Source organism: Tasmannia lanceolata, unplaced genomic scaffold (genome assembly GCF_043159265.1).
Source record: "Tasmannia lanceolata isolate RefF3 unplaced genomic scaffold, GAP_Taslan_0.1 ptg000008l, whole genome shotgun sequence".
Taxonomy (NCBI): Eukaryota; Viridiplantae; Streptophyta; class Magnoliopsida; order Canellales; family Winteraceae; genus Tasmannia; species Tasmannia lanceolata.
The window spans coordinates 60,924,504-60,938,586 of record NW_027518685.1 but is presented as its reverse complement, the minus strand read 5'-3'; positions in this window follow the sequence as shown (position 1 = coordinate 60,938,586).

Genomic DNA, 14,083 nt, shown 5'->3' with positions numbered 1-14,083 from the left:
TGTCGTAGTACAAATGCAGAAGGGGGTGAATTATCCTGAAGGAGGTCGACCCAGATCCATATAGGACACGATTGATCGTGCGCCTATCAATTTTCGCGCAACCGCGCGCCAATCAAAAGCAGTAGTGCAAATATCAATTTTCCTGTTACCTATAAATATCATTTAATCTTCTCATTTTTTATTTTTAATCAAAGGTTTTCTTTTAATTAGAGAGAGAGAGAGAGAGAGAGAGAGAGAGAGAGAGAGAGAGAGAGACAGAGAGAGACAGACAGAGAGAGAGAGAGAGAGAGAAAGAGGGAAAAGAAGAGTGAGAAATAGATCTCGTCTAAAATCCTAAATCTCCAGTCAAATTTTCTTTTTTCCAGCGAGTTTCCGGCAAGTTTTCTGGTCAGATTTTCACTTTGATCATCTCGTTCTCCTCATTTGCTAACCTCAGTTCTCATTCTCTATCTTCATTCACCCTATTAGCTACAAACCCTAACTTTTCCCAAGCTAAAACCCTAACTCTAAACTCTTAGGTTTTAGATTTGTGTTGTAAAAAAATCTTAGATCTGTATCTGAGAACCTCAAATTCAAGCTTTACGTTACCAATTTCCTTCAAGATCAGTTAGAATTTGAAAGGCTTTCACAGATCAGAGATCATTCACTTGCTTTGAGACATCATCAAGATCCGAGTAATCTTTGTTCCTCTCAGCGACTTCCGCTCATAAAAATCAAGAAAAAAAGAAGAAGAAGGATTCAATCGGAGGAAAATCAGATCCAATTTAGCATTTCAGCCTAAAGATTAACGTTTGACAGAGGTGAGTTTCTTTCCTGAGTTTGTTTATACACTATTTTTCATTGAGAATGTGAGTATTCTTAAATCTGAGGCTTAAATTTTTGAGTAAATGTTTTGATCTCCACACACACACACACATTCTCAATGAAAAATAGTGTGTGTGTGTGTGTGTGTGTGTGGATTTGTTCGTTAATTGCTTGAAAAATTATTATTTTTTAGACTAAAATTTTATTGCATAAGAGAGTACTAAGCTGATACGAATTAACTAAGCAAGGTAAAAGTATATTAGAAGATGATCTAGGTAATTGCTCTCTTTCATGCAAATGGTTGAATATGAAATGCATCCTATCGAAATTCCTGGCAAAAATTAGTTATGTCATGCATATAATCATGGCTGAATATTATATGTGGTCCTGGAATGTGTTGTAGGTCATCTTCTTTTGATTCGCTTATATTTTTTTTAGTTGGCTCCCTGTGTGTGAATATATGCTTTATTTTTTAGAGGGATTTAAAATTGTGGCACTCATAGGTAATAGGTGATTTTGTCTGGAGGGATAAGAAATGGGATCTTGTCTCTTATTTTCTGCTTTATTTTGATTCAAGGTCTCTTATGATGTACATATACATTGAATAGAGATAAGGATCTTAGTTGCTACATTCATTGACAGATTCTTTCACCTACTTTTCCCCCTGACATTACACTCATGTTTATTCACTTTATATTATATGCTATGTCATTTTATAAGTAATCTGGCTTCAAAATAGATTTTTTGTATGGTAATATTATTTAGGATAAAATGCTTTTATATATATATATATATATATATATATATATATATATATATATATATATATATTGAATGAGACACAATTAGAAGTAATTATTTGAGCAGGTTATGTTTAAAGGCCTTTTAATAAGGCCGGTCCCTCTAATATCTTTAGGACATGCAATTCAGGATCTGTTATGGAAGATTGCCTTACCTTCTAGCTTTATCATGTTAGGTTATCATTACCAGATTGTCATGGTATAACTTTATTTTGTTGTTTAGTACAATTTTAATAGGCCTGGTATTATTTATTCATAGGAAATGATATTAATTTCATCATATTTTGGTAATTGCATAAAGTCATTTTGACTGTACCATTATTTGGCTCAAATGATCTCATTTACACTGTTTCGATGAAAGACAAGATGTCTTTATGCAATTGTCAAGAGCGTGTTCATATTAACACCGTGAACCCCATCTGCTCTATGTTGTTCATAATGTAGGATTTTTAAGTGACCTGTGTAATTAGGAGTAGGTAGAAATGTATTCAAATGAGTCTATATTGATGGAAACAGTAAAATGACTTTTAGAGTATGTGTGAATATATGTGTTGGGACATCATTGCATAAGAATGAAGTTTGCGAAAGAAGTTCAGTTATAGTATTATTCCTTGTGTCTTTGGTAAAACTCTTGCATTAGTAGAATGAAAGGCAAAATGATTGACATAATTCAAGAATTTGATTTCCTTAAAACTAGCAGGGGATTAGTCGTTCACACTCTTTTTGTGTTTGATCTTATCCTTTCCCGACTCTGTATACTATATATTTGGAGACTATTTTGGTTTAGGCTTTAACCATAATATGAAAATGTATTTAAGGATCCTGATATGATCAAATCCAAAGGATATAAACCTTTATTTTTTCTAAATAATTTTGCTTGGATGTCACAGTTGTCATTTCCTTATGCCATAAATTATGCGAAAATAGTTCATAGTTATGCTTAAATTATAACTAATCTAATCCCAATTAATTTAGCATGTGTGATGTCATGACTAACTATTTGCATTGTACAAGAATTTTGCTACTTTGTGTTTAACAATATTTCTTTGATTCCATGAGATTATGATTATAGTCACAACTAATCATCATGATTTGTTAGGTTGAAATGAAGTGTATACGGTTAAGGAAGTAGGCCTTAATGATATTATTCGTATAAAATGCAAAGAAAAACATTTTTGTTATCCATAGAACCATGTTGGATGGATGCACGAATTCTGTCCAGTAGTGTTGTATATGGAGTAATCTAATACATAAAATATAAGCTGCATTGTCATACTCTTTGTGGAATTAATTTACAGTTATGTTGAATGCTTGACTTTACAACGAAATGATACAACTAGTTGTCTTGTCACACCTATTGTTGTACCTCTTAGAAAGTTTTTACCAATGCTATTGAGTGAGAATTAAACCTTTCAAATGGTTTTATGGTATTTATCTAATAGGTATGAACTCGCTAAATGCCTTTTATAGATATTTTACTGATCTTAGTCCTTTTATAAAGCATATACATAAGGTCTGCATATATATTGTCTTCTTTAGATTTACACTAACTGGAATTTAAAAATTAGTATCATGAGGTAGGATTCTTATAGTGTTTTATATTAAGATACTCTTCGAATAATTTCAATGAATTTTTATTTTTTTTATCGGCTCAAGGCAGCCCATCAAGTGATTTATAATAGCATTAACTTAACTCCATTTAAAATAATAGAAGATAAATGTAAATAACAGGTCTACACTTTGTTATAGTATTTCATGTTTAGGCCTTTAAAGTTGTTAGTGTAAGTAATTTGTTTTCTTTTCCAGGAAGGAAAAGATAATTGTATACGAACTCTATTTCCTATTTGGTCTTTATTAATTATTTTTTTTAAGTATTGATTCTTATTTGATTCTCATTTCAATAGTGATAATTTGTGAACATGAGTCTGTTGAGAAGTAATACATGATATCAGAATTAATTGACTAATGTTTTAAGCTTATAAGTTGATCTCAATTTCTTTTGATTTGGAGGATACAAATGATTGAAATATCATGCTTTACTTGTACAGGTGATTTGGATTTATAGGTTAAGGAATTTCCTTACCTTTAGGGTCATTTTCTACTTTAGAATCGTGTCCATTAGTTCTCCTCATTGCAAGGGCGATGAAGGTGATAGCCCAAGCCCATCCTTAGGGGCTTTGCTCGGTCTAAGTAGCGCTCCCCTCTTTTATTTAGAATACTAGTGTGGACCCTGATCCGAGGATGATGAGGAAACGGGTCCATACATCCTCTATGATCTCCACATGAAAGGAGAGCTCTACTAAGGAACTCTCGAAAGAAGTGCCCCTCATAGCATGAGTGGTGATACAAAGGGAGATACCTCTCAATTCGGGGACTAGCCCGGATTCGAGGCGTATCTTAAACAAAGAAGAGTCGCCATCTAAGGAAGTGGGCCCTGGATCCCATACTATGCTCTGTTGTAATTGATAACCAGAGATATAAAAGAAGGTTCGTGCCTGGTTACGAATTTGGAATGTCCGAAGAGCACCTCATCCGCCCAAGTGCAAACACCTGGTCTCTTATGCCATTTACTTAATAATTTTGAAGAGTTTTGGGCGAAAGTCAAGTGAAATGGGAACGAATATCTCCAAGAAGACGTCTATCTAATCATGCATGTCTCGGAGATGATTAATAAACATCCATAAAAGAAACAAAAGAAGTGTCACCTGAGAATAACTAGGTTATGAATGTCATACCTAATTGGTGTCTAAGTTCTGGTGTGCAAACACATGCATGCTAAAGCTAAAAGTATAAGATCTGTACATGAAAGTAAGAAAACACAACAAAACTCACAACACAAATCAACTCTATACATGACTGGACAAGACGAATCCTAAAACTCTAATGCAGGACTTGACTCGGACCAAAATGGCCATCCACCTTGGCTGCTCTACGTATCCCGGCCTCGGAAAGAATCAGAGTCGACATAGTTCGATGACCTATTCTAAACTACGATGCCTAACCATCTAGAACCGCTATCCTAGACTCGACTGGTTTTTAGAGCTTTTTGTGCGATTGCTTAAATTCGAGTGAATTGTAATTTTTTTTAGGACTCTCTATATGTCCTAACTAATGCAAGTTGGTTAGTCCTAAGCTAATGCAGGTGGGCCATATATCCTATGTGTATCTAGGCTGTGCATTTTAAGAAAAACCATGTGATGTATATATGCTTCCTAGTCTAGCCATCAGTTCGACTAAATGTCTAACCGATCAACTTGAGGCCTCCTAACTCTAGGGACACTCACCCAACAAGACACACCATATCAATACAAATCAGGACAAACTCTTAATTCTAAAATACCCCAAATATCTAGGACAGACTCCTAACTCTAGGGAAAAATCTTTTTGAAATGGTTTTGAATAATTTTTTGTATTTTTGGAGGTTTTGAAATGTTTATTTTGGAAGGTTTGGCTGGACTTGGGATATGAATCCCAAGCTGCACTACGTACCCTGTGGAAAGAGATCAAGCCAACGTAGTTCGGAATAGAATTTCCTAACTACTCTCCTAGTGACTCAAGACTTTTGAGAATTTTAGTTTCTCAGATATTTTTCAAGTGTTTTTGATGTTTTTGACATAAGAGGACAAAATCCTATCATCATAAGGGTAGGATAGACTCCTGATATCCCGCAAAGGTTGGACAGCATATGCTTTGCGGGGGAATGAACAGAATAACAACTCTGCAAGGGTTGGACAGCATCCTATACCTTGCAGGAGCGGATAAAAATCACATGATTTGATGAGAGGTTGGAAAGAATCCTAACCCCTATGATGATAGGACAGACTCCTGAAAGAATGACTGACTCTCTAGCTAAGGATAGACTCCAATGCTAATGGAAAGAATTTCTAAACTGATAACTATATGAGAGGGTGCTATCTAGACAAAGCATGTCTTCTTAGAGAAAGGGGAGACAAGGAAAGGTGCTAATGAGATTAGGCAAGTATCCTAAAAGAGAGGTGGGCTCCAAGTATTTTTATCATAGTGTGGACCCCGATCCAGGAGAGAGGTGAGGAGACGAGCCCCCAGCGGCCTCTTGGATCATCCACAATATGAAGGAGAGCTCTACCAAGGAACTCTCGAAACAAAACAAAACTCAGAGTCGCCATCCATGGTATACGGCCATGGATCCTAAAAAAATAAGCTCTGTATACCATGGATAACCAGAAATGAATGGGTTCGTGCCTGATTACGAATGGAGAAGGTCCGAAGAGTGCCTCCAATTCGTCCGAGTGCAAGCACTTGGTCTCTTATGCCATTTATTATTAGATCCAAAGAATTTTTGGGTAAAATCATATGAAATGGGAACAATCATCAGGAGTCGTCTACCTAAGCATGCATTTCCTGAGAATAGAAATAATAAGCATACAAAAGATAAATGAAAGAAGTGTGTCACCTAAAATAGCTAGATTATGAGTGACATTCCTAATGAGTGTCTAAGTTCCGGTGGACAAACACATGCATGCTACAGCTAAAAGTATAGGATCTGTACATGAAAGTAAGAAAACACAACAAAACACACAACGTAATTCAACTCTATACACAACTCGATAAGATAAATCCTAAAACTCTAATGCAGGACTTGACTCGGACCAAGATGGCCGTCCATCCCAGCTGCTCTACGTATCCCGGCCTCGGGAAGAATCGGAGTCAACGTAGTTCGATGCCCTATTCTAAACTACGATGCCTAACCATCTAGAACCGCTATCCTAGACTCGATCCACTAGACTCGACTGATTTTTAAAGCTTTTTGCATGATTGCTTAAGTTCAGGTGAATTGTAATTTTTAGGACTTTCTATATGCCCTAACTAATGCAAGTTAGTTAGCCTTAAGCTAATGCAGGTGGGCCCTACATCCTATGTGTATTTAGGCTGTACAATCTAAGGAAAACCATGGGCTGACTATATGCTTCCTAGTCTAGCCACCAGTTCGACTAAATGTCCAACCGATCGACTCGAGGTCTCCTAACTCTAGGGACACTCACACGACAGGACACACCACATCAATACAAATCAAGACAGCCTCCTAACTCTAAAACAACCCAAACAGCTAGGACAGACTCCTAACTCTAGAGGAAGATCTTTTTGAATAAGGTTTTGAAGAAGTTTTGTATTTTTGGAATGTTTAAAATGTTTATTTTTAAAAGTTTGGCTGGACCTGGGATGTGAATCCCAAGCTGCACTGCGTACCCTATGGAAAGGGATCAAGCCAACGTAGTTCGGAACAAACTTTCCTAATACACTATAAAACCCAAACACTTTAGAGATTTTTTTTTAAAAAGGTTTTTGATGTTTTCAAATGTTTTTGAAGTGCTTTTATATTTTTGACGATTAAAAGTATGTTAACACCCTTTCGGCTAAAGGGGATCCGATAGAAGAGCTTCTATACCCACCATATCACAGTAGGGTATTAAAGAAGGAAACGGGATCCCTAAAGCCTTGGGGGAAGAAGACAAACGAGGGAACTAAAATTCCGATGCGAGAAAAATAATCTCAAAGAGATAACTAAAAGCTGACGAGACTTAGCCAGTCTCCAAAATATAGGATATCTAATCTATGGAGTAAAACCTCTAAACAAATAACAGATGACAAGCTTCTAGCCCTAAGGGCAGACTTCTAACCGATGACACTAAAAAAGGAGACCTGACAAGACAAACATTGTCTTGCAACTCTATGAGAAGAGGAGAGTATGAGGCTAGGTAAGCCTCCTAAAGGGAGAACTCTCTAAATGAGACAAGCCTTGTCTCCAAATAAGGGCTCTTGCAAATGAGGCAAGGCATGCCTTATAGACACAAAGATAAGCTCTAAATGAGGCTTGACTCCCAAAGAGAAATGCCTCACGAGACAAAGTATGTCTCCTAATGGGGCTCTAGATGACTCTTTCATTACCCTTGCAATGAGAAGAATAAATGTCTAAGGGCGTCTAAAAGACTAGAGAAGCCTTCTAAAGAAAAGAGAAAAAAGGAACTATAAGGACTTGGTGAGTCCCCTAAATGATGAGCTCGGGATGACTCCTTCATCGCCCTTTTGTTCATCTACAATCATATCAACCAAATTTATTTATTTTTTTGATAAAATTTTTGGAAGTAAGTGAATCAAAACTGGCGCTAACATAGACCATACATAATATCAATGAGATCCCCAAAGGAAAGACACTTATATAACTTTTGAGTTGAAATAAAACACATTTGCATCCTATACATGTCTGTGAGAAAATTCTTCAAGTCTTATAAATAAAATACCTTTAAAAATTTCATTACTCAAAGAATCCTACTATGCCATTAATAATATGTCTAAAACTATTCAATACAACTGTTTTTCTTATCTAAAGCAATCATGGATTTTGTGCCACCTTTGAAAAGGCAGCAGCTTCTTCCAATTTATCATAATGAAAATGAACTACAAGAGTTTCCAATTCAGCTCATCGAAAGCATACTACAATGGTTTTCATTTTGAGTATAATAAAAATAATTACAATATCCTTCATTTCAGCACAATGATAATAAACTACCCTTATCAATTTATCATTAGAATGGAGGGAATAAGAACAATTCAAAATGGTGCAACTGTAACTACATAGGCACGAATACATAACCATAATATCATTACTTTTGGTATAACCACACATCATCAGGCTGAAATATTATACAAAATAAGATATGGTTACACTAATAATATTCTTACAAGCCAAGCAAAAATGGAAATATGTTCTTATCAATGATAGGAATGAACTTGTTTCATATCATCAGGAAAGTATGTATCATTTTTCATAAACTGAATAGAAGAAAAATTCGAATGAACTACATACTACATTGTCACACTGACATCATTCAGGTGTATCAACAACTAGAAAGCAAAAATAAAAAATAAAAATAAAAATTGAATATCCATACACACAAAGAATCAATACCCTGGATGACAAAACTTCATACATACAAAATCAAGTCATTAATGTGATGAAAATGAAAACTGAAGTCATACATGCACTGTTCAAACCTTTTTATGACTACATTATGTATATGATTCTTACAAATTAAGAAAAGAATTTGGACCATAGAACATAACTTCCCCCAAACGAATACCAAGGGTTAAATTAATCCTACTCTATATCATCTAAAATAACTAAGACTAACCTTCATATGTTTTTTATGAGCTACTGACATCCACTATAGATAAGTAAATTATTGAAATAATTTCTCACCCAAATTGTATACACTCACCTTGTCACTGCCCTGCTATGATTTCCCTTTTGAAAATTCTGATTCTAAAGATTTTCCAAGTAATATATTTTCCCAATTCATAGCTCTCTTTTCAAATTCTTTTAAATTTGCCACTCTTCTTTTCCAACCTCGATCCAATATAGTGGCCTTATAGATGAGCCAATTGGTAGAATTGAACTTTTCTTCTTGGTCCGCAACTTCTTTTTTTTTTCCTTTTTTTTTTAACAATATGGAAGAGAAATAACAGAGGGGACGACAAAGTGGCTAAACAGGTTTGTTACAAAAATTGGAAGATTTATAACTAATTCCAAGAATTGAGTAAAATCTAACTGAGAAAAGTACTAAATGAAAGACTATTTGAAATCGAAGTTGAAATGGGTTTGGACGGTTAGATTTCAGCGAGATGGCCGGAATCCATGACAATAAAGATTTGAACTTGAATGCGTGAAAGATAAATTGAAAATAAAATGTCCAGCTAGGGTGAACATCAGATAGCCTACCTCTCCCTTCCCATTTCTCACTACAATTCTCAATCTCTTCTTCTCATTAAACTACCGAAAATGAAGAAAATCCTCCTCTTATTTTTTTTATATTTCTCCCTGTTTTGATACAGCACTTACCCCATTTCTATTTTTTTTTTAATTACTAGTATAACAACTGAGATCAAATGAATGTCCAAGAAAATGAGCCTAAACATGAATCCTATCATTTCATTCCACATCAATACAAGCCCCTCTTAACACTAAGAGATATAAAAGAATAAAATACAACATAGACCAAAACTTTGCTTTTGTAGAAACAAAACAGCACATGTACCACAGGTATCAAAACATGACAAACCTGGACATAAATTTTAACTAAGTGTTTATAACAAATTTGCTTTAAATCAATTACAAAATCATGTAATTTCCTTACATTGAACAGACATTTAGATTACCCTAATATAATCATACAGGCACCAAAATCAATAATGAACTATTGCATAATTTTAGAACGAAGTTACATCATTACAACTACGTGAGACAATCTCAGAGTAAAAAGAAATTCATCTTGAGTTTCAAGAAATAAATGTTCTTATGAAGGCAAAAATGAAAAGAAAGAACAAACAAATAAATAAATAAATATGATTCAGCATACAAGACAAATTTGAGTTTTTAAAAAAACCTTCAATGAAGTAACTGTTCTAATATTGAATATAATTTTGCTTTTACGACAAGATTATATTGAAATAAAAATAAAAATCCTAAATTCAACCTAAATCAATGAAAAAAACATTTTCAGCAATCAAACGGTTGAGAAAGTTAAGACATCTCTTTCTTCAAAATAGCAGAAAAGAAAAGAAGAAGAAAAATACCTTATTTAAAGCTGAAATCTCTTTGTCTCCTTACAAATTTTCTTTTGATTCTTGCATTGTCTGATCTCTCTCTCTCTATCACTCTCTAAGCCTTATCAGATGCCACAATTCGAATAGATCTGAGGAAAATAGTGACGAAAATGAAATCGATTTGATCTAATAAACTCAATTGATCCAGCAAGGGTTGAAGAAAGATGTAGATGAGTCAGATATAGGATTTCATAGTGTGAATTTAGGGTTTTAATGCTTAGATCTAGGGTTTGGAGGTGCTAAAACTAAGGTTTACTAGTAAATTTGCTAGTGTAAAAAAGAAAAGAAAAGAAAAGAAAAGAAAAACTAGCCGGAATTTCTAACGGGAATCTGACCGGGATCTAGCATGATTTGCCGGAGAAGATGAAAAAGGAGTTAGGGTTTGTATCAAACAAAAAATGAAAAATAAGAAGGTCAAACGAAAACAACAGGGTAGAACAGAGCCACAAGAGTATGCCGACGGCGAAGAAGTGACCGGAATCCGATTGGATTCTTGCCGGAGAAGATGAAAAAGGAGTTAGGGTTTCTAGATCTAAACTCTCTCTCTAAAATCCTCACAGCTTCTCTCTCTAAAAAAAGAACGAAAATGAAAAGTCCTTAAAAGAGAGAGGTGACCTTCTATTTATAGGAAAATGGTTAATTTTTAACCCCCTTTAGTTTATTAGACAACCCTCATGTGTGTATTTTAACTGATTCTTGCCAATATTAGGTGGTCCACAGAAAAATTTTAAGGAAAAAAAGATGGAAAAAAATCGTGCCCCTTTAATTGCCCAGGGACACCCTCCCGCAACAAACTACCCTTGTTTTATTCCCAACAGGTCACCTCCTGGTCAGGATAATTCACATCCCTTCTGCGGCACCAAATTTACACAATACTACCTACCCCTCTCGTTCGCTAGGCAAATCACGACGGATTTTTCTGAAATTTTAGAGGGACCTAAATGGGACCCTAACCTACCTTGAGGCACAATTTGGGACTTTAGAACACTTGTTCACTAGGGTTTCTAATCAACCAATGCTATTAGGGTTCGGTCAAAATGGGGTGTCTACACATAGCCCTAGCAATGATGCAAGGAGAGGCAACTAATAGACCAAGTTGGTCATCTAGTGAGGGTACAGCTGCTTGTGAGACTCGGGCAGTCTCCTAATATGCGACTCACTAATGAGACATAGCTCATCTCCAAAGGGTTTGATTTTTTGCCGAGACATAGCTTGTCTTCCAAAAGAGGGCTCTAGATGACTCTTTTATCACCCTTGCAATGAATGGACCTAATGTCTAAAGGATATCTGAAAGACTAAGCAAGAAAAGAATACAAGTCACCAATATGCTAAGATCTATCTAGATGGTACAATACAATATTACATTCAAAGAAGGGAAAAAACTATATGTATAACTATGCTTAGATAATTGTACAAATGCAATATGCCTTTTCTCTTTTAATGGATGTGTAAGGCTTGTTGAAAACAATAATAACTTTGGCAGCTCTAATTAAAGAGAGAAAGCATGCTGGACTTTAGCAATTATCAGAACATCATTGGGTAACATAATCTCTTCACCAATGGTCTCTTTTAAGCTTTAAAACACATACACGCTAGGAAACACACCTTATAACTAATTTCATTATAGAACTACAAATTCTCACTAAGAAGGGCTAATTCTCAAGGCCAAACCAATGAAAAGAAACAAGCTCATAGTTGATGGAACCAAAGTAAAAGAAAAAATAGTAGGAACTAATACATTCTTTGTACGATAATGCGGCCACTCAAAAGAATGAAACTCCATAAGGAAGAATCCCACCAGATTAGCATTGGGTAGCAACCACCACCGCAACTGCTGAAATTTGAATTTCTCGAATAGGTTGTATCACCAAAGGCTTAAATTTACTACAGGAACAGCTAGAGACATGAAGGAATTCATGCAAATATCAAGAAAAAAAAATTGATATTTCTTACAGACTTCATTGGGAAAGAAACTTCAATGCAAACAGGCTTCGAGACCTCTATAAACCCTCCAAGTACTATTACAGATCCCACAAGGTTTTCATAATCACAAAGAGAGACTACAGCCGAATCTTGCAATAATCGAACAGGGTTGAATTGGTATTATTCATAATCAACCTGTTGAATGAACAAGCCTCTCTTGGGCAAAATGGAAACAATCCAACCATACATTGAAAACTACAATACACCATGACTTCAAGCAATTTTGCATAATATAGTGAAGGCAAGAAATTTGAGTAATCCTAAGACCCTCAACCTACCTGCACACTAGCAGTAAACCCATTCTCAATCCAAACTACCAAATTAACCTTGAGATCACTAAGCTCGATTGTATATATTCACAAGAAACCAAATTGGCCGAGGAGTGGGATAAAAACAAAGGCTGCAAACAGGGCAGAATGGCCATGAGGTATAAATAAAAAAAATCAAACAAAGCATGTTGGAGCAGCTAGAATAAGGCAAACATGAAAACATTTGACACGCCACAACTCAGCCATACATATATATAGGGTTGATTTCCAACATTCATGAACTGGTGGCAACTCACATTTAAGAATGACTTATAATTCAAACATGCAAGGGATTAAATTGCATAGAACCAAGGAGAGAATTGAAATGTATAAGAACCGGTGGTCACCAGCCTTATTATGAATTATGCTCTGGAAATTTCTGAAATCATATACTCCTTATGTTCCTTTTCGAACTTCACAAAGAAAACTATCATATAATTTCAAGATGAGAGCAAGACATTCTTATCCAAAGAGGTTTCAAACATTCAATGAGAAGTCATTGTCAAAATAAAGGAGAAATGTATTCACTGGACTTATTGAACTATAAAAAAAACATTACAAAATCAATTAGTAATCACAAAATAGCTATCATCCATGGATTGTTTGAGCATAAAAAAAAATTTGTAATCATATCACACAAACTGAAATCAAGACCAAAATTGAGATTTAAAATCAACTAGTACAATATGATTCATGCATCAAAACTGGTAAACGTACAATCGAGTGGACCAAACATCATCCGATTAGAGAAGAGACTAAAATTAAGGAAAACAATCTCATGATCCACGGAAGAACATGAGAGTTAAGAAAAATACCTGAAAAGAAGGGTAACTTTTTATTCTTGTGGCCAGAGAAGATGGAATTAGCAACAAAGATGTCTCACAAAGGCAATTGCGAGGAAATTGATTTGAGCACGGCTGGGGAAGACAATCAGTAATCGGAACTCCGGCGAGATAATTGGAATTCGGCAAGATCCTTCTCGGAATAGCGATTATAAGTTGCAAAGAACGCGGCGTACGATTGTGATTGCAGAGATAGGGAGCAATCAAACTTCAGTGAAATTTGGGTTCGAACTCCATAGCATAAGGTCAGATCTAACTTTTAGGGCTGAGAAAATGGCAAACCAAAGGTTTAGGGTCTGATTTAAGGTTTTAACCAGAAACAGAGTAGATCTGAAGCTTTTCCAGCTAAAAAAAAAATTCGATCTAGAGCTTAAAGGGAAAAATGATGAAGTTATTCAAAGAAGACCTGGCCGGAATCAATGGAGTCCACCGGATTTTGGATCACAATGACCGGATCTAGGCTTTACCATATGGGAAAATGAAACGGCTGAAATGAAGATGGAGAATAGAAGGAAAATCCGACAGAAAATGGCCGGAAAATTGTAGCAAAGTTAAGGGGAAAAGGAAATGGAACTATTTGCAGAGAGAAACCTGATCGGAGCTTTGCCGGAGGCTAGCCGGTGATCGATCGGAGAAGACAAAGATAAGTTTCGTACGAGATCTACTTTCTCTTTCTAGAAAAACCCGAGAGCTTCTCTCTCTAAAA